The following is a 21,272-nucleotide window of genomic DNA, read 5'->3' on the forward strand; positions in this document are numbered from 1 at the left end:
GAACAGATTCCCAGGAGTGAAACTGCTAGGTTGAAGGGCGTATGCATATTTAATTTGAATAGCTATTGCTATATTACTTTCCAATACAGCAATAACAATTCACACTTCCCATTAGTAGTAAATGAGAGCAGCCTTTCCTGGCATCCTGGACAGCCTTAGGCGGTATCATTTTGAAAAGTTTTGGCCAGTCTGATAGGATCCAGTGCATTTTGAACTACAAGAGCTCCAGTGGATCCTCAGAAGTGGCTTAGAGACTTTCTCATGGTGGGGTGGTGGCTCAGATGAGGGGTCTCCTGGTTCCCTGCCCTGTTTGAGCCTGAGGTCTATATTTTTCATATATCAACCTCCCCCATAAGGCTTTAAGAAAGAGTTTCTTGGGATAAAGGAATGTTTGAAAGCCCTGTCTCTAAGCTACATGGTGTGAGGTGGGTATTGAAGATTCTGGATACGATGGTGCCTCTGCGAAAGCCTGGATTTCAAAGAGACCTGGAACCTGGGGATAGGGAACTTGGAGGGGAGGCAGAACGCCCCACCAGGAAGCTGGCGCCCCAAGCAGGTGGAATAACGAGGATCTGACCTGGAGCACAGCGGGGTGGCAGGAAGAGGGCAGGCACGGGCCCAAAGATGAACATGCAGCATTCATTGGATGTGGGGGAGGGGAGTGAAGTGGGGAGAGTCTAGGATGTCCCAGGCTGGCACCCCAGTGGCAGGCAGCCTATGAATGTACTCCTGGAGATAGCACTCCAGTGTTCCTGGCCCTTGGGATTTAAAAAGGGACCTAGTCCAAATGGTGAGCAGGGTCAGATCCAGAGGAGCCTGAAGAGGGAGCAGAGTGAGGGGAGGTGTTTTGTGCTCCCCCTTATAGGCGGTGCCTGGGGGCCAGTGAGTCGGGGTGGGGCCGACTGTAGCGGTTCTTGCTGCACAAGAGAAGAGTGTGGCAGGGAACACCTCAGTGAACCACTGGCCATTGCTGAGCGGAATGTCAAGCAGATCCCTCTTTCCTGTCCTCTGAGTGCCCGACTTCCTGGCCTCTGTCCTCCCAGCTGCCAGGGAAGAGCAACCCAGTCCTCTGTCCAAAGAAAGGAAGAAAGATTGGGAGGGTAGCGAGGCACCCTTCTCCCACTTCTCCTCTGGAAGATCAGAGTCACAGCGTCAGGAGGCCCTCCTCTTGCCTCCAGGCTAGCTTTCCATCAATAGACCTCTCTGGTCCCTCCTCCCACAGTTCTTCAAGCCTCCAAGCTTTAAAGTTGCCCCATTCCTCACTTGGGACACTCCATTGCTCTCCTTATATAAGAATTCCCAGCCTTTAATCCCTTGGCACTTTGAGTGCTAATGGAACTTTCCTGTGCCAGGTTTGCTAGCTCTGCAGGGTTCCCAGGGTGGGTAGGGGGAGGGGCGGAGTCTAGATCCAGGAGTTGGGATGCTGATGAGGGCTCCGATCCTGGGTCTTTCTCTTCAGTATCTGAAGGCTGGGACTGATTTCCTCACAAATTACCTAGAAGAACTTCCACAGGCCTGAGGAGCTTTTGCCTCTCTGGGCCCTATTCTCCATAGAAAAATATTAAAAAATATATTTTGTGACTGCATTGGTATAAAGACAAATGTAAACCAAGATGGATTCATTACTACATATTCATTATTATTATATTCAGATTTCTTGTGCTTTTAAAAGAAATAAAAATGAAAACATTTCCAGGCCCTTGGCATAGTGCCTCCTGTACCTTACGGGTGCCCCCACCTCGAGGCCAGCACCTTACCCAGGGAGTATTCTCTTTTCAAGAAAAAAATAGCTTAGTCTGTCTGTCTTTCCTTTTTTTTTTTTTTAAATACAGCTTTATTGAGGAATTGAAAACAGGATCTCGTAGAAATATCTGCATCCCCACGTTCATTGCAGTATTACTCCTAATTGCCAAGATATGGAAACAACCAAAGCGTCTGTCAATGGACAAATGGATAAACAAGATGTGGTATATATACAATGGAATACTATTCAGCCCTGAGAAAGAAAGAGATCCTGCCATTTGTGACAACTTGGATGAAACTTGTGGGCATTATGCTAAGTGAAATAAGTCAGACAAAGACAAATACCATATGATACTTATATGTATAATCTAAAAAAGCCAGATTCAGAGAAACAGAGAATAGAGTGGCGGTTACCAGGGGTTGAGGGGTGGGGGAAATGGGGAGATATTGGTCAAAGAGTACAAACTTCCAGTTATAAGATTAACAAGTTTGGGAATCTAATATACAGCATGGAGATTGTATCTTATAATACTGTACTACATACCTGAATGTTACTAAGAGAGTAGATCTTAAATATTCTCACCACAAAAAAGAAATGGCAACTATGTGATGGGATGGAGGTAGGAGGTAATATTATGGTGGTAATCATTCTGCAGTACATCAAAGTATCAAATCAACACAGTGTACACCTTGAACTTACACAATGTTATGTGTCAATTATATCTCAGTACAACTGGGGAAAAAACAAACAAACAAAAGCTTTATTGAGATATAATTCACATATCATAAAATTGACCCTTTTAAAGTGCACAATCCAGTGGGATTTCTTAGGGAGCTTAAGACAACAGAGATTTATTCCTTCACGGTTCTGTGGGTCACAAGTCTGAAATCCAGGTGTTGGCGGCCACACTCCCTCCAAAGGCTCTGGGGAGAATTGGTTCTTTGTCTCTTTCAGCGTCTGGTGGCCACTGGTATTGCTGACTTGCGGCTGCACTGCTCCAGTCTCTGCCTCTGTGGTCACACTGCCTCCTCTTTTGTGTGTCAAATCTCTCCCTGCCTCACTCCTTTTTTCTCCACTTTAAAAAATTGCAGTAAAATACTCATAACATAAAATTAACAATCTGAACCATTTTAAGTGCTCAGTTCGGTGGTATTAAGTACATTCACGCTGTTGTGTAGCCATCACCACCATCCGTCTCCAGAGCTCTTTTCATCTTATAAAACTGAAGCTCTGTACCCATTAAACAATAACTCCCCCTTCCCCTACTTCCACAGCCTGTGGCAACCACTATTCTACTTTCTGTCTCTATGAATTTGGTTATTCTAAGTGCTTCCTATAAGTGGACTCATACAGCATTTGTCTTTTCATGAGTGGCTTATTTCATTTAGCATAATGTCCTCAAGTTTCCTCCACGTGGTAGCACTTGTCAGAATTTATTTCCTTTTTAAGGCTGAATAATATTCCATTATATGAATATACCACATTTTGCTTATCCATTCCTCTGTCGATGGACACTTGGGTTGCTTCCACGTTTTAGCTATTGTGAATAATGCTGCAATGAACATGGGTGTGCAAACATCTCTTTAAGACTCTGCTTTCAATTCTTTATTCTCCCAGGTGCAGCAGAGGGAGCTCTTCTCCACCACTCCTCTTGGTGTCCAGGGGTGCCCTTTAGTTGTAGAGTTTAGGGGTGCTAAGGAAAGCTGTTCGTCTAGTGTGTGTGTGTATGGTTGTCTGGGTTAGAGTGACAGTTGTCACTGGCCAGGCGTTGCTCACTGGGCGGTCAGCTGGTGGGGTGCTTGGGGCAGAGAAGGAAGTTCCCTCTCACAGGAAGACTTGAACAAGGACTAGTTGGGACCTTGGGTGCCGATGGTGTGAAGACTGAAGGGTCAGAGGGCAAGGGCTAAGTTCCACTCCATCTCTCAGGAGCTTGCCAAGGTGCTTTGCACAGTTCCTTCTCTCAGTCCTGTCACCCAGCACCCCCTGGACAATGAATGGCTGAATCTCTGACAATTCCTCCAGTTCTGCTCCCCATTTCCTCCCCACTTCAGACTCCCCTTTCCTTCTCTGTCCTTTCCTGGCGCCCCGCCCCAGGCTCTCTCCCATCACCTTCGTCCCTCCACATCAGAAAGCCTGTTCTAACTGTAGCTTAAACTCATAGTTACAGGAAAACCAGTCGAGTTGGGAAGGCTCATTCTCAGTGATTGCTATATGGGAGAAAATGTCAATACCTCTATTTTGGTATTTGTTTCACACATTTTTAAAATATGGAGGTGAATACCTCTATTTGATGTAAAAGTTTTCAGAATTTATAGCATTAAAAACACTGGAATTATGTACTAAATGTATTTAAAAAATTATAAACTACAAAACATCAAATTAAACATAGAAATTTCAAATATAAATATTAAACATATATTATTATTCTAACCTAAATTAGTAGATAGAATTAATAAAATATTATTCAAAAACTAAACTAAATACTATATAGAATTAAAGAAAATTTAATTCACTTTGAAAAAATGAAAGGGAAATGATATCTTTGTGGAGGAAGAAGGAATTTTCCTGTACCCTTCTGGATTCTTCTGGCTGATCTAAGAATTAAATTGACATGAGACAGATTAACAGGAGAAAATCAAGTTGAATTGGGTACATAGGGGAGCCCTACATACATGAGAGAGTCAGAGACCCTACATACGTGAGAGGTTCAGAGACAAAAAGGTAAAATGAAGTATATAAGCCACCCTGAGCTAAGGAACGAGATAGGGGCCTGAGGCTTCAGAGGAAAGGAAGGTAATTCACAAGACGATAAGAAGAACAGATGTTCAGTAAACAGAGGTTTGCCCTGACATACAGATAGGTCATAAAAATGTACTTCTGGTCATAACTCTTATTATAGGCAAGGCCCTAATTTAAATTCTTTAAAGGAGAGGTAAAAGTTCCTCAAGTCCGCAGGGTCTTCATTACCTTTAGCTCAAAACGTTCCACATGCCAAAGTGACGCATCCGGGGGAGGCCTGTTCTGAACCCCTTCAGTCCCACTGTTGAAATTTCATGAGAAGTTTCACATTCTACAAGTGGGGTTGGTGGATTGCTCCATCTCACTGAACCAGTCTCTCAGTTTAGGGGGGCGTTTAGTCCAATTAAACACTTGTGTCCAATTTCAGGAGGCAGTGATGCAGGTGGGCTCCCAACATGAGGCCTGTGGTGCAAGCAATGAGGTATTTAATAAGAAGCATTTCTATGGAAACAACAGAAAAACAATGGTTAGTGACTGGAGCAGACTATAATCCCAGTTTCTGCATTCTGAAGGCAGTCAGTTGAGGAGAGTTCTAGATGTCTGGTTCCAAGCATTTTCAGATGAAATGAGGGCAAACAAGAGCAATCTGACAGATTTTCCTAGTTTTCAGTTTGAGTGTCTCTGATGATCTTTCTGAGTGGCCCATGAAGCAACAGGTATGGAGATTGTCCATATGCAAGCCATTGTGATGATTTCTCTGAAATTTATGTCAAGTTGTTGGGCTTCAGTTTTCAGGGATTCAAGAAAAAGAGCAGGGGCCAGCCTGGTGGTGCAGTGGTTAAGTTCGCACGTTCCACTTTGACGACCTGAGGTTTGCTGGTTCGGATCCCGGGTGCAGACCTATGCACAGCTTGTTGAGCCATGCTGTGGCAGGCATCCCACATATAAAGTTGAGGAAGGTGGGCATGGATGTTAGCTCAGGGCCACTCTTCCTCAACAACAACAAAAATTAATTAAACAAAAAGAAAGAAAAAGAAAAAGGGCAGATGTAGTTCTCAATGATTCCAAGTCCAAAGGTGAGAGAAAATTGGATATGTTAGTTTGGAAGGTTGTAGCCAAGACTGGAAGAAGGGAGAAGAATTCAGGATCCAGTCCAGTTAGCAGATTGTAAACAAAACCTTGAAAGACAATGACCAGCATTAGAATCTAATATCCACAAAGATGTTTTTATTGAAACATAATTCTTCTCTCTAAAATCACATCCATTTCGGGGGCTGGCCCCGTGGCCGAGTGGTTAAGTTCGCGCTCTCCGCTGCAGGCGGCCCAGTGTTTCGTTAGTTCGAATCCTGGGCGCGGACATGGCACTGCTCATCAGACCACGCTGAGGCAGCGTCCCACATGCCACAACTAGAAGAACCCACAACGAAGAATACACAACTATGTACCGGGGGGCTTTGGGGAGAAAAAGGAAAAAATAAAATCTTAAAAAAAAAAAAAAAATCACATCCATTTCTATCAAAGATCATCGCAGTGAAATTAATTTGTTTGTAAAATGTCTGGTCTCAAGAAACTTGGTCTATTTTCTTTTTCTATTTTGTTTTTTAGGAAGATTAGCCCTGAGCTAACATCTGCTGCCCATCCTCCTCTTTTTTTTTTTTTTTGCTGAGGAAGACTGGCCCTGAGCTAACATCCATGCCCATCTTCCTCTATTTTCTATGCGGGACTCCTGCCACAGCATGGCTTGCCAAGCAGTGCCATGTCCGCACCTGGGATCTGAACCAGCAAACCCCAGGCCGCCAAAGTGGAACGTGTGCACTTAACTGCTGTGCCACCAAGCTTGCCCCTGTTATTTTCTTAAGTGCAGCAAGAATAGTGATTGATCACATAGGATCATTTAAATCTGCTTTGCTAGAATCTTTCACAAGGAATTTCCAATTGAACTTTTAAAGGCCTCTTGAGGCCAGGAAACCAAGCCAAGGACTTGCCATCAGACTTGCCTGCCATACCTATAGATTTGGGTGAGTTCTTCTCTTCTCGATGTTCCAAGATATCCTGAGGTTCCTGCACCTGCCATGAAGTGACCTTCCTTACTCACCTGGTAAGGCTGCGGGGAACACTATAAGCAAGATACCAAGCCAATACTTCCAAGGTGCTTTATTTGCTCCATACAGTCCACCTTGATTCCTTAAAGCTATCTGGTCATACCTGAGTCCATGCACATTCTCTCTCAAATATGACATTCAAGTCAAAGCCTTGGTAATAGAACCAGTTTGCACTTGTGTCCTGCTACAAGGAGAACAGATTCTGTTGAACTTATCCAAATAATTATATTGCCATGAAAATAAGAATACTCACTAAATTTCTGAATCCTGGAGGAATAAGGTAGGAAGAAAAAGATAAATGTTTCAATTATGTTTACAAACACATAATTTACCAATTGCTGTAGTCATAGTTGGCTTATGAGAAAAAAAATTTTCTTATGTCTGGAAAACAAAGGATTAAAAAATAGTAATCTTTTAGACCAAAAGTCATAAAAATTATAACCATATTTATCAGTTCATTCAGTCCTATGTATTAATTCTTGTTCTTCTTGAATCTAGTTTTCCTTTAGGTCTTTTGACTTTGTGTGATGATTGAGAGTGATAGGAATAGTGCTAACTCCAAGAAGGTGGCAAGGTTTTCACTGAGACTCATATGATTTGCCTAGTGAAGTGGGTCCCTCGATCACTGGAGATTGTGGAAGGTATACCCCAAATGGGAAACACATTTTCTAACAGGCTTCTTTGCCATTGTGAGGCATCAGCTTTGTGGCAAGGGAAGGCTTCAATCCACCTGGAAAACATACATACGATAACAAGAACATATTGATAACCCGTACTAAGTGGCAGGAGAATGAAGTCCAGCTGCAGGTGCTCAAAGGGCCCAGAGCGAGGAGTTCGGAGGCCTCTGGGGGCAGAAACAGTCTTTCCTTTAGTGGGTGAAGGAATGTAAAAGCCAAAAAATGGGGCTTTCCGGGGAACTGGGAAGAATCAAGCAGCCGTGTTTGGTTTCCTACAGCCCCAACTATTTGTTTAATCGACAACTACTGTTTACTCATCTTAATTTTTGTTATTCAAGAACGTACTGTTGCTATGTTACAAAGACATCAGGAAGGCCAAAGTCTGGCAGTGAAGCTCAATTTTTTTTTTTTTGGTGAGAGGAAACAGAATGGACTTCATCCACATGTGTCATAACCATTACAGATTCTGTCCTTACTGCCTTTGCATGAACTTCAGCTAAGGCACTTTCCTGTTATTCAGTGTAACCCTCAGTTTTGATGACAGACAACATTTTACACATTACATATTAGATTTCCAGGAATTTCACATAATTTCTGAAACTCCTATAACATATACAGATACAAAATAAAGAAGGCTTAATGTTATTTCTTATTTAACAATGGTTCTCATGTAATTTAACATATCAAATAAACCTAATTAGCTTAATATTCCCCTTTTTTTCATAAGGAGAGAGAACAAATCTTTTATTTATTTATTTTTTTTAGGGAAAGATTTTCCCTGACCTAACATCTGTTGCCAACCTCCCTTTCCTTTTTTTTCCTCCCCAAAGCCCCAGTTACATGATTGTATATCCTAACCATAAATCCTTCTAGTTCTTCTGTGTGAGCCACCATTGTAGTATGGCACAGACAGACGGGTGGTGTGGTTCCAAGACTTGGAAATGATCCTGGACTGCCAAAGTGGTGATGGCACTGAATTTAACCACTGGGCCATCAGGGCTGGCTCAAGAACAAATCTTTTGAGATGTTTCAAGGATCCTCTGACAAATCCTGAAGTTACCTAGAGGTTAAAAAAGACTTCATTTAGAACTTGATTTTGGGAAGTTTGTCAAAAATATCAAAGAGGTTTTAAAAAACTTGCCTAGGGGCTGGCCCCGTGGCCAAGTGGTTAAGTTCGCGTGCTCCGCTGCAGGTGGCCCAGTGTTTCGTTAGTTCGAATCCTGGGCGCGGACATGGCACTGCTCATCAGACCACGCTGAGGCAGCGTCCCACATGCCACAACTAGAAGAACCCACAACGAAGAATACACAACTATGTACCGGGGGGCTTTGGGGAGAAAAAGGAAAAAAATAAAATCTTTAAAAAAAAACTTGCCTAAATTAGGATCAGAGATCATTATGAAACAATATTTAGTTATCTATTTAACCAAAGTGACAAAAAGATTTCAAAGATGAATATAGAGGGTTACATAGCTGCAAAACTTCAGCTCCTTTAGTAGAAAAGTTTCAGCTTTTAACACAAAGCACCGGAGACAGTTCTGATAAAACACAAAAAGGTAAGGAAAAACCTTTCATGATCTCTTATCAGGGCCAGACCAATATCCCAAAAATACTTTGTTCTTTTAGGAGATGAAAAGAAAATTAAGTTCCAGTTTTATATAAATACATTATTGATAGTATTTTTTTAAATTCTTAAAATAACAATTTAATTTTAGCTAACTTGACCACATGTAAAATTTTTTTCTTCTTTTTACTAAAAACATACATTTTATACTAAGATATTTCCCTTGTTGTTTTAGTAGTTTTAATTACATATGCTAATTAGAATCTTTTTAACCCTCACAAACCTTAATTTTCAGTGAAAACTAAGAAGTTAGCACTTGTGAACTATCTGCCATACCAGCATTCTTTAGATAGGCAAATTTGTAAATTAATTTCATAATCTCTAGGACACATGCTTCTTTATAGTACAATCTTTCAATAAAGCACAAGACATGTTTACTAAGACTTAAATTCACCTTTTAGTTTCTCTGTTGTAAGAGGTTAAAAGTATGTAAACTTAGATGTGTTTAGCAGTTAATGTTTCAGTATTTTATCTTATTTGTAAATGATCTAGACATTCAATTAATTCTCATCATTTAACTTAGTAAAACTCTAAGGTTTCAAGTTACTAAAAAATATTTTGAAAGCTATTTTTAAGTATATATACCATAAGACACAATCATCGATAAAAGATTAACCGAAAACCCTTTTTATTTTACTAACATCTATTTAGTTCACTTGTTCCCAATAATTATGTTTAGATTACCTACAAAAACGTCATGAGACATTAGACAAAGTCAGCCATCAAATTTCTTCTTTGCTGCCAAATTTTGTAACAGAGGTAACATGAATTTGTTTGGCTTTTAGTAAACCTAGATAGAACAAAAGTTTTACATTTAATGCTGATAACTCTAATGACATGCCTATTTTAATTAAAAAGACAAACTTAAATTAGCTTTAATACCAAATATTTTCCTAGATCATGTGATCCTGAAATTTATCTGGGTTAATTTCTACTATATTTTTGAGAGTATACTCAATTTATATAGCCCTTGTTTGTTTTTCAGCCAATTAAATAGAACTCTCTTATAAATTAAATTTGATAGTACCATCTGGAGGTAGAAAAATACCATGCGTTTACAACATACATATAGATAGACACACATACATAGAGACCTCATAGCTATTGTTTTAAAATTACCGCCACAAATCAAGTCAGTAATACAAAGCTCACTTTTTATGAAAGAGCAGTTGGATTCAAATTGTGTTTCTGGCAGATGGGATAAATTAAGGTACCAGCTTAGATGACTAAAGCTTTTTCTACTAAAATTCGTGGAGGAGACAATTAAGATGCTAGATTTTGGGCAAGGGTGCTTCTATAGCTGTTTGCCTCTTTTTTCTTTTTTTTCCCTTCAGTTTTAGGAATTGGGGAGAGGTTATAAGCCTTTTGAGATAAGTAGTGGAGGTTTTTGGGACTGGTGAGAGGGAATGGTTGGAATCTGCATTGCCTCTAGAGCTGCATTTCCAGTTTTGCAAAGATTTGTAAGATAAGGACAGTTACTCTCAATTCCTTAGAAGCTGGTTGTAACTTAAATGACACCATAGTTTGATCTACCTGTCTAACTACATCATCCACAACTTGCTTCTTTTCCTCTGGGTACATAGTTTTATTTTAACTTAGGGAAGAAGGCCTACAAAAAAATTCCTTTTGGGCTCTGAATATCAGCTCCCAATCTGGCTAATTTTTGACCATAGAGCTACTGAAAAACTCCTTCTAAATATCTTGCCAGTTTTCAGTCTAGATAAACAGTAAATATTTCTGGCAGTATTAAACAACTCCATGGACTCAAGTGACATATTCAAAGGTTACTACCTTCCTAAGATTCGGAGTCACGTCCAAAGACAGCCAAAAGAAAGAACCGCCAGCCAGCATGTCCCAGGTATGTGGAAGGCCAAGCCAAGCCCTTAGGACACAAAACCAGACAAGCAAGAAGGCAACAGCTATCCTTGGGAGAGAAAGGGTCAATAATCAATGGGTCTGGGTTTGGAAAGGAAGAGACAATGTGCAATTTTATTTTCCTCTCTTAATGGGGCACTACAGAATGGCCATTGATATTTCTAATTCTTTTCTACGTTTGGTAGGATCTTCTGAAAGTGAAAGTAAAAAGGCTTTATAATCCAAAGATCTGTTGTTGTCCCAGGGACAAGAATTCCATGGGTAAGTCTAGGATATGTCCACAAAAGATATTGCACAAATGGGCCTGAAGCTATCAGAGCCTGATGATAGCGCCCAGTAACGTGAGCCCTACTGCCTGTTCCAGGTGCTTCTGCTGAATTCATTTTCTGGCTCTCAGCATTTACATGAGTAACCTGTATACTCTTAGGGATTAGGCTGGTGTGGACTCTGTAATCTCATGGGAAAAAGGAAGTTAAAACTGTCAGATGGGGCCAGATTTTAAGAAGGGGGTTTTACGTTAGATTTTTGTTTTAAGTCTAATTTTCTGTTCTCTCATCTTGTTAGGGAGTCTTAATGGCTAGTCATTATGCAAATATGAGAGCTCTCTAAAAGTTATTTTTCCAATTTAGAAGTTTTTCCAATTCAAAGGATCCACCATCTGGTCATTGATGAGTAGGATCGTGATAGTGACTCAAACCAATAAGCCCTGTTATGTCTTAACCATGGCCCCAAAGGAGAGTGCAAAGGATGCAGTCCTCCCAAGTTCCAAAAGGTTTACTCCCAAAGATAGTCTTAAGAAAGAAGGACCTCTTGTGACAAAGCCCCTTGAGAGCTGGCACAGCTGGACAAAGAGACTCAGAACCCCAATCTATTCTACTAGCCATCAGATATGCCCCAGTAAATACACCTTCTGGATTGGTGGAGCCTGGAGAGAATTTTCTCATTGCTTAAAATACCAAGCTTTCAGGACATATAACAAGATGGAAGGAAAAACCTCACATGGTGAGTTGGCTTAAACAGGGAAATCTTTCCAAAAGGCAGAAGCCATGAACTCTCTGCCGATGGAATTTCCTTCTTAAGACAAACGACACAATAGACAGAAAAACAATGACTGTCTCTGGGAGGAAATGGATCAAGAGTACTTTACCAAATTCACCAGAGTTGCTAAAGTTCAAGAAACTAGTTTCACAAATATTTTCTCCTGCTAATATAAATTTAGAAAGAGAAAAAAAGACTCTTATCACTCTCGCTTCCAATAGACCCTGCAGCAGACAGAGATCTGGGAGTCTGATAGGACAAGAACTCTTACCTTATGCCATCACTTGTCAGATGTCTCAGGATCTGTCAGCTGCAGCAGCTTTGGAGGGAGTGGAATCCAGCCAGGGAAGTTTATCCTGCCGACTATACCAGCTGTATGGGACGATGAAGTTTTCCTGTACTCTTCTGGGTCCTTATGGCTGGTCTAAGAATTAAATTGGCATGAGACAGATTAATAGGAGAAAATCAAGTTTAATTGGGTACATACAAGAACACCACATACACGAAAGACTCAGAGACAGTAAGATAAAATGAGACATATATGCCATCTTGAGCTAAGGAGTGGGATAGGGGCCTGAGGCTTCAGAGGAAAGGAAGGTAATTCACAAGATGATAAGAAGAACAGATGTTCAGTAAACAGTGGTTTGCCCTGACATATGCATAGGTCATAAAAATGTACTTCTGGTCCTAACTCTCATATGGGCAAGGTCCCCAATTTAAATTCTTTAAAGGAGAGGTAAAAGTTTCTTGAGTCTGAAGGGTCTTGATTACCTTAACTAAAAATAGTTCACATGCCAAAGTGACACATCCCGGGGAGGCCTGTTCTGAACCCCTTCAGTCCCACTGTTGAAATTTCATGAGAAGTTTCACATTCCAGACGTTGGGTTGGTTGATTGCTCCATCTCACTAAACCAGTCTCTCAGTTTAGGGAGTCGTTTAGTCCAATGAAACACTTGTGTCCAATTTCAGGAGGCAGTGATACAGGTGGGCTCCCAACATGAGGCCTGTGGTGCAAGCAATGAGGTATTTAATAAGAAGCATTTCTATGGAAACAAAAGAAAAACAATGGTTAGTGATTGGAGCAGATATAATCCCAGTTTCTGCATTCTGAAGGCAGTTAGTTGAGGAGAGTTCTAGATGTCTGGTTCCAAGCATTTTCAGATGAAATGAGGGTAGGCAGGAGAAATCTGACAGATTTTCCTAGTTTTCAGTTTGAGTGTCTCTGATGGTCTTTCTGAGTGGTCAATGGAGCAACAGGAATAAAGATTATCCATGTATAAGCCATTGTGGTTATTTCTCACCTAGAAAGACAATGAAGAGCACTAGAATCTAATATCCACAAAGATGTTTCTATTGAAACATAATTCTTCTGTTTAAAATCACCTCTATTTCAGGCAACGTAGAAGTAAAACTCTCGCTATTTGCAGACGACATGATCTTATATATAGAAAACCCCAAAGAATCCATAGGAAAACTATTAGAAACAATCAACAGCTACAGCAAAGTTGCAGGGTATAAAATCAACATACATAAATCAATAGCATTTCTATACGCTAACAATGAACTAACAGAAAAAGAACTCAAGAACTCAATCCCATTCACAATTGCAACAAAAAGAATAAAATACCTTGGGATAAATTTAACCGAGGAAGTGAAAGATCTATACAACGAAAACTACAAGACTTTCTTGAAAGAAACTGATGATGACATAAAGAGATGGAAAGACATTCCATGCACATGGACTGGAAGAATAAGCATAGTTAAAATGTCCATACTACCTAAAGCAGTCTACAGATTCAATGTTATCCCAATCAGAATCCCAATGACATTCTTTACAGAAATTGAACAAAGAATCCTAAAATTCATAGGGGGCAACAAAAGACTCTGAATGGCTAAAGCAATCCTAAGAAAGAAGAACAAAGCCGGAGGCATCACAATCCCTGACTTCAAAGCACACTTCAAAGCTACAGTAATCAAAATAGCATGGTACTGGTACAAAAACAGGCACACAGATCAATGGAACAGAATTGAAAGTCCAGAAATAAAACCACACATCTATGCACAGCTAATCTTCGACAAAGGAGCTGAGGGCCTATAATGGAGAAAAGAAAGTCTCTTTAACCAATGGTGCTGGGAAAACTGGACAGCCACATATAAAAGATTGAAAATTCACCATTCACAAAAATAAACTCAAAATGGATCAAAGACCTAAAGATTAGGCCTGAAACAGTAAATCTTCTAGAAGAGAATATAGGCAGTACACTCTTTAACATCAGTTTCAAAAGAATCTTTTCGGACACCATAACCCCTCAGATGAGGGAAACAATAGAAAGAATAAACAAATGGGACTTCATCAGATTAAAGAGCTTCTTCAAGGCAAGGGAAAACAGGATTGAAACAAAGAAACAGCCCACTAATTGGGAAAAAAATTTACAAGTTATTTATCTGACAAAGGGTTAATCTCCATAATATATAAAGAACTCACACAGCTCAACAACAAAAAATCAAACAACCTGATCAAAAAATGGGCAGGGGACATGAACAGACATTTCTCCAAAGGAGATATATGGATGGCCAATAGACACATGAAAAGATGCTCATCATCACTAATCATCAGGGAAATGCAAATCAAAAGTACACTAAGATATCACCTACACCAGTTAGAATGGCAAAAAGATCCAAAACCAAGAGTGACAAATGTTGGAGAGGCTGTGGAGAAAAAGGAACCCTCATACACTGTTGGTGGGAATGCAAACTGATGCAGCCACTATGCAAAACGGTATGGAGATTTCTCAAAAAGTTAAAAATAGAAATACGTTATGACCCAGCCATCCCACTACTGGGTATCTATCTAAGAACCTGAAATCAGCAATTCCAAAAGTCCCATGCACCCCTATGTTCATCACAGCATTATTCACAATAGCCAAGACATGGAACCAACCTAAGTGCCCAGCAACTGATGATTGGCTAAAGAAGATATGGTATATATATACAATGAAATACTACTCAGCCATAAAAAAGGACAAAGTCGTCCCATTCACAACAACATGGATGGACCTTGAGGGTATTATGTTGAGTGAAATAAGCCAGAGAGAGAAAGACGAACTCTGTATGACTCCACTCATAGGTGGTAGTTAACATATAGACAAAGAGAATTGATTGGTGGTTACCAGGGGAAAGGGGGGGTGGGGCGAGGGCACAAAGCATGAAGTGGTGTACCTACAACATGACTAACAATAATGTACAACTGTAATTTCACAAGGTTGTTAACTATCATAATCTTAATAAAAAAATCACCCCTATTTCTATCAAAGATCATCATAGTAAAGCTAATTTGTTTGTAAAATAAGTCTAGTCTCAAGAAACTTGGTCTGTTGTTTTCATAAGTGCAGCAAGAATAGTGATTGATCATATAGGCTCTTTAAATCTGCTTTGCTAGAATCTTTCATAAGGAATCTCCACACTGAACTTTTTTTCGTGTGTGAGGAAGATTGGCCCTGAGCTAACATCTGCTGTCAATCTTCCTCTTTTTGCTTGAGGAAGATTGTCACTGAGCTAACATCTGTGACAATCTTCCACTATTTTTTGTATGTAGGATGCCACCACAGCATGGCTTGATGAGCAGTGTGTAGGTCCTTGCCCAGGAACTGAAACCATGAACCCTGGGCTGCTGAAGTGGAGCATGCAAATTTAACCACTATAGCATTGGGCTGGACCCTAGATTGAAGTTTTAAAGGCCTCTTGAGGCCAGGAAACCAAGCCAAGGACTTGCCATCAGACTCACCTGCAATATCTACAGATTTGGGTGAACTCCTCTTTTCTCGAGGACATCCTGAAGTACCTGCACCTGTCAGGAGTGACCTTCCTTACTCATCTGGTAAGGCTGCTTGGAACCCTACAAGCAAGATATCAGGCCACTATTTCCAAGGAAATTGCCCAGAGATAATAAGAATTATTCTTGCAGCAGGGACTTTGTTCATTGGCATTTTCTTTCTCCTTTTTTGCAGATTGTGGAGGTGTAGAAGAATGCTTTCTGAGACAGTAAACCTTAGTTTGATTTGAAATTTTAATGTAACCTATAATTCTTAAGTACATCTCAATATATAAATTATTAAGACTTCAGATTTTAATAAATATTGAGGGGCCAGCCCAGTGGCGCAGCAGTTAAGTGCTCATGTTCTGCTTTGGCAGCCCAGGGTTCGCTGGTTCGGATCCTGGGTGCGGATATGGCACCGCTTGGCAAGCCATGCTGTGGTAGGCATCCCACATTTAAAGTAGAGGAAGATGGGCACAGATGTTAGGTCAGGGCCAGTCTTCCTGTGCAAAAAGAGGAGGATTGGCAGCAGATGTTAGCTCAGGGCTAATCTTCCTAAAAAAAAATATATTGAAGTAATGTTGCTATACTAACAAAACCCCTAATATGTTGGTACCTAAAACTTACACAACATACCAGAATACTGAAATATAGAAAACAGGCATTGTACTTTCTTATTCTTTAAAAAAGGCAAGCAAACAATAGGATTTCCAACCAAGCAAGAAATCCTTGAGCCTGCTCTAGTCTCTGAGGGGAGGGAAGATGAATGATGTTCTCAGTCTTCCCTGGAGAAACTGCCTCCAGGAATGGGTCAAAACTGTTTATAATGCAGCCCCCCAAAAGAGAGAAGTGTTTCTCTTTTCTTACCACTCTTCCTACAAGTGCATAATTACCATCTTAATGACAACACATGACTCCTTCCTGCTGATGTTTAACTTCTGCCAAAGTCCTTCAATTTAGGACATTTAGATTGTTTCTAGGTGTCTTTCCCTCCTCTCGGTTACAGATTATCTGTGGTAAATATATTCATAAATATAGTTTCTTTAGCTTGGGAGCTATTCTTAAAAGTATGAATTATTACCAGATCAAAGTCAGTTCTGTGGCTTATGTCCAGCTCTGGCTTATTATTTTGTGTTCTGAAAAGTGTCCTTGTTCATAGCTCAGAGCCATGGTGTTAGTTTAGGAACACACAAACTTATGATCCAAAATTTTATCAGAAAATTATTGTGTTGGTAAGTAAAAACTTCTCCAAGAAACTGGAAAGAGCCTTAAAAAAAAATTGCTGCTTGTGTGCATGTATGCAGCTGCATGTATATGTATGTGTGTGTGAGAGAGGGTGTGTGTTTCCCCATCCCTTGCCCCAAATTTGGGAAAAAAATATGCCCTCTTTTTTCTCTGTCCTTTCATTGAGGTCAGGGCATTGGGTTGGGAATGATGGAGTCTACAGGATCAGGCTGTGCCAGGGCCTGGAACCTGGATGGCTTCCCTTTCTACCACGTGCCTGGGAGGATCTGACCAGCCTTGTGACCATCCAATCATCAGTCCTTTGGCTCCCCCTGCTGACCATTCAGTCCCCACTCACCATGGTCTCGTCTATAGGAGTGGCCTGAAAGGTCTGGGGTAGTCGTGTGGCCATTGCCTGGGAGAACATGGTGGCCAGGTGTTTGGACAACAGCTGACTGGAGCAGAAGCCAGATCCCTTTGCTCCTCTTTAGGATCAAGTCACACAGTCTTAGTGAGGAACAGCCCCACAGTGTAAGGAAAACTTGAGTTAGATTTCTTGGTCCCAGTTCATCTTCCACATTGCTGTCAAATTTGTCTATCTGGCAAATAAAGCAGGTTCCATAGCTTAAAATCCTCTACTGGCTTCTGCTGTAGACTGCATGCAGTTCTCCCCAAAGTTCATACTGGGGCCTTTGGGAGGGGATCAGGTTTGGATGAGGTCATGGGAGTGGAGCGCTCATGGTGGGATTTTACCCTTATAAGGACACCCTCTGCTGGCAGAAAGAAGGAGTGCTGCCCACATGCCAGACACTTGCCCTGGTCTCCTGAGCTTGCCAAGTCCATCTCATGATTTGTTCATGCACATTTCTTCGTTTATCTGGCAAACCCACCCCAAGTTCAAATGTCACTTCCTTTGTGACATCTCAGGTCCCAGGCACAGGTAAGAGCTCCATGCTCTTATCTCCTGCAGCACCCTCCACACTCCTCTATACTAATCCTAATTACATGGCAGCGCAACAATCTGTTTACAAGCCTGCCCCCTCCACTTCCCCTTTCTTCCATTCCCTCTCCTGATCCTGACAGTGAGCTACTTAGAATGAGGTGATGCGGAGTCGGTGAGCCGAGGAGTCGAAAGAAAGATTTCTTGGACTCTCAAGATCTGGCAGTAGTGCTCTTTTATTTAGAGAATAGTGTGGAATAGCATGGGGACAGGACCCACGGGCAGGCAGAGCTCCTGCTGCTGCCCCGAGTTGAGGGTTAGGGCTAATTTTATAAGGCATGGGTATGTGAGTCATTTCTTTCCAAGATAAAGGAAAGAACGCGAAAAATAGTTAAAATGGTACCAGTGCAGGTGGGGTCTGGTCATTGGGTGATCCCATGACTTTTAGACAAGAATCAAATAGGATTAAGTAAAGGTTAGAAAGGTTAGAAGCCACCACCCTAAATCAGTTACATGAGATTGCCAAACAGCAACCAACTTAAGTTCTTGCCTCTGGCATTAAGAGTTTCTAGAGATAAGGCCATCCCCCTTCTTCCTGGCACAGAGAGGGAGGCATCTTTACAGATAGAGGTTTCCCTTAGAAATGTAAATCTTTCCCAACAAAGGGACAAGCAAGCAAATTCCACTCCTTGGAGCCTGCTTCTCATCTGTAGTTTTAAAAGTAACCAGCCTAAAAGTCCTCATCATAAACCGTTTTAAAATTAAGCAGCCTAAAAATCCTCATCAGAGGGACCATGTCATCCTTATCTTTATTTAGCACATGGCCTGCCACATAATAGGCATTCAATAAATCTTTGTTGAATGCATGAACACACTTCCACATTATGGAGGGTTGTGGGATAAAGGGCTGGAGGGTGGGGTATCCGTGGAAGGGGTTTTATGTAGGACTGTAACCAACACAAATCCTGGAGTTGGAGGACAAGCCGAGGGTATCTATGAGTCACCGTCTCAGAATACAGTGAAGGCTCAGTCTTGCTGCCAAGAGGCTGGTGGGGAGACAGCTCTGGGCAGGTTCAGACCTGGAATTGCACTCTAATGTAAGCTCTAGCAGGGCACGAGGAAATCTGGATGCTATGTTTGCTGCTGTGTCTCATACTCAGCGCCATGTTTGGTGTGAAGTAGCTGCTTGCTAATCACAATGAGCTGGTGGAATGCACTGGACTTGATGGAGTGCACTGGACTTGATGGAGTGTGCTGGACTTAATGGAGTAAGCTGGACTTGATGGAGTGCACTGGACTTGATGGCGTGTGCTGGAATTGATGGAGTGCACTGGACTTGATGGAGTACGCTGAACTTGATGGAGTATGCTGGACTTGATGGAGTGCACTGGACTTGATGGCGTGTGCTGGACTTGATGGAGTGCACTGGACTTGATGGAGTACGCTGAACTTGATGGAGTACGCTGGACTTGATGGAGTACACTGGACTTGATGGCGTGTGCTGGACTTGATGGAGTGCACTGGACTTGATGGAATGCACTGGACTTGATGGAGTGTGCTGGACTTAATGGAGTAAGCTGGACTTGATGGAGTACGCTGGACTTGATGGCGTGCGCTGGACTTGATGGAGTGCACTGGACTTGATGGAGTACGCTGAACTTGATGGAGTACGCTGGACTTGATGGAGTATGCTGGACTTGATGGCGTGCACTGGACTTGATGGAGTGCACTGGACTTGATGGAATGCACTGGACTTGATGGAGTGTGCTGGACTTAATGGAGTAAGCTGGACTTGATGGAGTGCACTGGACTTGATGGAATGCACTGGACTTGATGGAGTGTGCTGGACTTGATGGCGTGCGCTGGACTTGATGGAGTGCACTGGACTTGATGGAGTACGCTGAACTTGATGGAGTACGCTGGACTTGATGGAGTATGCTGAACTTGATGGAGTACGCTGGACTTGATGGAGTGTGCTGGACTTGATGGAGTGCACTGGACTTGATGGCGTGCGCTGGACTTGATGGAGTGCACTGGACTTGATGGTGTGCGCTGGACTTGATGGAGTACGCTGGACTTGATGGAGTACGCTGGACTTGATGGCGTGCACTGGACTTGATGGATGCAAATGTAAACAAAGTTCTGTTCTCTCCAAATGTTCTCCTATAAACCTGCTTCTGGCCATCATTCTTCTCTATCCCTGGATGAAATCTTACAGGTTCCATCGTCTTTCTGGTCACTCAGGTCTCAGTTTTCGGGTAGTGGGAGTCCAGTCCATGCTCAGTCTCTTGTCCCAGTCAAAGCTCCTCAGCTGCCTGGCTGGGGCCTGCCTCAGGCCTGGGGAAGCCTGTGGTGGGTGGGGACGTGGGGCAACCTCTGCCCTGTTCCCACCCTGTCCTTTCGCTCTTCTTCCCTGCTCACTGTGTCTCCTCTGGCCCATTTAGAGGGGCAAACAGAGGAGAGACAAGGTGTCATGGAGGTCTCACTTACTAGTTTGTTTATAATCTGGCCTTGGAGTCCTCACTGGGTGGTGGGTGTTCAAATGCCCACTCATTCGGGGTGTGGGGTAACTTTCATGGGTCCCTCAGAGCTCACCCTGCCTCCTTCAGTTAACCACTTACAACATCTCATCTCCTCACCCCTGCTCTGACTGCCAGCAGAAGTTTCCACACAGACTCTTTGTTGGGGTCACTCTGTCCTGGAGGCAGGCTGTCTTTTGTGGGGGTCCAGTTGTGGCTGTGGGACCCACACAATTTTCCTGCCATTGCAGACAGTGCAACCTCACCCCTTTGCAGACATCTCTCCTCATCTGCTGTTGGGGCAGCTGGCCTCTTGCCTTTAGAATTTAGGTGTAAGTATGGAACCATTTCCTGCATCCCCCAGGTCCTGGGACACAGCCCAAGCTGTCTGAGTGGTTCTCACTTGCGTGAAGGTGAGCGTCTCTTTAGAATGTGTGAAAACCTGACATTCTTCATCCTCAGCTTTGGAGCCACAGTGACAAAGGAGACAGTGAAAAGGTTCTCTTTTTAGGGGCCGGCCCCGTGGCCAAGTGATTAAGTTTGCTCACTCCGCTTTCGTGGCCCAGGGTTTCACCAATTTGGATCCTGGGTGGACATAGCACTGCTCATCAAGCCATGCTGAGGCGGTGTCCCATATAGCACAACCAGAAGGACCTACAGCTACAATATACAACTATGTACCAGAGGGCTTTGGGGAGAAGAAGAAGAAAAAAAAAAGGAAAGAAGAAGACTGGCAACAGATGTTAGCTCAGGTGCCAATCTTTTGGAAAAAAAAATTCTCTTTTAGCATCCTGTTATGTTGGGGTTTGTGGGATGAATAAACAAATGGTTGGATTTAGAATACTGAGCAAACAGGCCCGAGGGTGTGGTCTGCAACCAGGAGGCTTCTTGGGTGAGCAATGAGGCCACGTGGCCAGATGGTTGGGCAGGAGAGCAGCAAGGGAGGCTGGCTCTGGACCCCCAGGGCAGACCTGGGC

The 21,272-nt window shown here is 42.2% G+C and overlaps 1 long non-coding RNA gene across 2 annotated transcripts in view; it reads right to left on the bottom strand.

Moving 5' to 3' along the window:
* LOC102147651 (uncharacterized) overlaps positions 1 to 21,272 on the bottom strand; it is a 40,091-nt gene that overhangs the window by 10,807 nt on the left and 8,012 nt on the right. For both annotated transcript variants that reach the window (XR_011438707.1, XR_011438708.1), the window contains 3 exons: positions 12,570 to 12,802; positions 12,070 to 12,222; positions 4,712 to 4,945 (listed from right to left, as the gene is read on the bottom strand). This is a non-coding gene — a long non-coding RNA (uncharacterized lncRNA). The remainder of the gene's footprint in view (positions 1 to 4,711; positions 4,946 to 12,069; positions 12,223 to 12,569; positions 12,803 to 21,272) is intronic.

The sequence above is a fragment of the Equus caballus genome, chromosome 5, assembly GCF_041296265.1.
Source record: "Equus caballus isolate H_3958 breed thoroughbred chromosome 5, TB-T2T, whole genome shotgun sequence".
Taxonomy (NCBI): Eukaryota; Metazoa; Chordata; class Mammalia; order Perissodactyla; family Equidae; genus Equus; species Equus caballus.